Source organism: Ursus americanus, chromosome 27 (genome assembly GCF_024610735.1).
Source record: "Ursus americanus isolate L20-20 chromosome 27, mUrsAme1.1.p, whole genome shotgun sequence".
Lineage (NCBI taxonomy): Eukaryota > Metazoa > Chordata > Mammalia > Carnivora > Ursidae > Ursus > Ursus americanus.
Window position 1 is genome coordinate 41,144,570 of NC_142153.1, and position 3,148 is coordinate 41,147,717.

The window sequence follows — 3,148 nt, forward strand, 5'->3', positions numbered from 1 at the left end:
CGTGCCCTCGGAGCGCAGCGCCACCCAGTCCACCGGGGCTTATGGCTCCTCGCGGCCCTCCCCGTGCCTACTCCCCATCGCAGGTGCTCCTTCACTGCCGCCCTGCCGGCTCCGCCGCCTCCCCGCAGCGGGACTCTGCACCTGCAGCCCCGGCCCCTCGGTGACACCTGGCTGACGCCTGGAGGCTCCCTGTCCCACCCCCGCAGCCTGTTCCGACAGCGCCCCCGTGCGGGAAGCCTGCATCGCGCCGCCTGCGCCCCAGCCGGGCAGTGGGCCAGGGGAGCCAAAGGGGAAAGAGTAGAGGAACTTTCTCGCACCATCAAGGAACGGAAGTCCTTTCCCCGCTCGCCCCACGCCCCGCCTCCACCGCACAGACTGCAAAGGCCAGCCAGAATTTTCATAATCTTGCCCCAAAATCTACTTTTCTTTTGATATTTCTTGAACGCTGTCCTTAAAATTTTAATATGTCAACTATATTTCAATTAAAACTAAAAATAAATTTTCCAGTTTAAAAATTCCAAGTTCTTATCCTCAACCTCTGTGCGTGCCCCAGGTTGCTGCCCCAGGTAATCAGAAGAATGAGGACACTTGAAACGTCGGCTTGAAATGACAGAAGATTCCACTGGGAAGGCTGATTCAAAGCACCTATAAACTTTTCATTTCGATTTCAAATGTCAGTGGATCGAATAGTTTCAAAGTAGCCACAGTCTTGCTTCAACCAGCAGAGTCAGATATTCTCTGGCACATTTCTTCCAGGAGCAGCACAGATCCGGGCACACCCGGCTTGTTCTCCCTGTAGACGTCCAGGCTTATGTTTGCCACATACTCACTGTAGAGCTGCTGCTTTTTTTTCTATAACGAACTGAAGATCTTTTTAATATGGACACCAACACACTCCTCAGTTTAAAACACTGTACATGGTAATCCAATGCATAGACTCAAAAAACTCCATAACATCAATAAAAAACTAGTACTTATATATGCAAATTCAATATAAATGACATTTTCTGACCTTGGCATTTCTGAGTGGAAGACCTATCTTTAAAGTCCCACTCTGGCGCTGAGGCTTATTTTACTTTTTATTTACAGTGCGTCGTGTGTGTGTGTATATGTATATGTATATGTATATATATATTTAATAGCTTTATAGAGATACATTTCACATGCCATACAATTCACCCGTTATTGAATTCAGAGTCATGCGACCATCATTATAATCAGTTTAGAACATTTTCATTACCCCCCCCCCAAATTCAGTATCCATTGGCTATTACTTCCCATTTCTCCCCAGCCCTCCCTGCCCTAGAAAACCATTTTCTCTCTCAATGGATTTGCCTATTCTGGACATTTCATCTAAATGGAACCCTACAATATGTGGTACTTTGCGACAGGCATCTTTCACTTAGCAAGGTGTTTTCAAGGTTCGTGGACGGTGAAGCGTCTGTTGGTACTCCCTCTTGTTTATCGCCACGTGGTAGTCCACTGTATCAATATACCACATTTGTTTATCTGTCCATCAAATGATGGACGTTTGGGTTGTTTCTACGTCTTTGGCTATTAACATCAAATGTTAGTTTTGCCACCTGTGAACTTTATATGGTGGGTCCATACATATATCAATGTTTGCTTTTGTGTCCAACTTCTTTTGTTCAATATTAAATTTGTGAGATTGGGAGTGCCTGGCTGGCTCAGTCAATGGAGCATACGATCCTTGATCCTGGGGTTATAAGTTCCAGCCCCACGTTGTCACCCTCTAGCTTTTAAAAACAACTTCACTTGACCATTGAAAGTGTCCAGGAAATCTGCAACCTCAATATGTAACTACTGGCCACCAGGTCTTGGAAATTATTCCAAAAGAACTTGAAGTGTGGCAAGACAACGGCAGCCTGGGACTTTTCAGTAAAGCATCCAAAGACTGGTATGGTATTTATCGAGGAAATAAGCAGAGCCCCACCTATCCCAGGTATTGCAGCTTCCACTTTCCCTTTTAGATCTCTCCTGTATTCAAGCCTGAACAGTGAAGTCCTTGGTTAAAACAATTCCCTTGCTTTTATTAATGTGCTTCAGTAATGTCCTTGTACAGGAAATACTTTACATACGTGGCTCTATGCTCAAATCATAGTCCTTACCCTCCAAGTGGCAGCGTGGGCTGTGGATGTATATGTGAGATGCAGAAGTGAAATGCAGAGTCCACAAAGAACAACAGCATTGAGGAAGGAGTTTAGAAATTAATAGATATATTAAAGGAATTGAATAAGAGGGTTTTTAAATTAATTTTTCTTTTTAGAACAGTTTTAGGCTTACAGCAAAATTGAGAGAAAGTACGGAGATTTCCCATATATCCGATCCCCACACACGCAGAGTCTCTCCCACTAACTACATCCCACACCATGGTGGTACATTTGTGACAATCCGTGAACCACACTGACTCATCATTGTTGTCTGAAGTTATAGTTTACGTCGGGGTTCATTCTTGCCGTTCTACATTAAGTTTGGACAATTGTATAATGACATGTATCCACCATTATAATACGTCCACTGCCTAAGAATCTGCTGTGCTCTGCCTGTCCTTCCCTCCCCCTCCTCATCCCTCAGAACCACTGACATTTTTAGTGTGTCCATAGTTGTTGGCTTGTCCTGAATGTCCTCTGGTTGGTGTCATACAGTATGTGGCCTTGTCAGTTTGGCTGCTTTCACTTAGTAATCTACTTTTGAGTTTCCTCAATGCCTTTCCATGGCTTAATAGCTCATTCTTTTTAGTGCTGAATGATATCCCATTGTCAGGATGTACCGTTGTTTACTTATCCGTTCACCTAATGAAGAGCATCTTCATTGCCTCCAAGTTTTGGCAATGAAGAATAAAGCTGCTCTAAATATCCATGTGCAGGTTTTTTATGGATATAAAGTTTCATCTCCTTTGGGTGAATACCAAGGAGCACTGTTGCTTGAGCGTATGTGAAGAGTAGGTTTAGGGGCGCCTGGGTAGCACAGCGGTTAAGCGTCTGCCTTCGGCTCAGGGCGTGATCCCCGCATTATGGGATTGAGCCCCACATCAGGCTCCTCCGCTGGGAGCCTGCTTCTTCCTCTCCCACTCCCCCTGCTTGTGTTCCCTCTCTTGCTGGCTGTCTCTATCTCTGTCGAATAAATA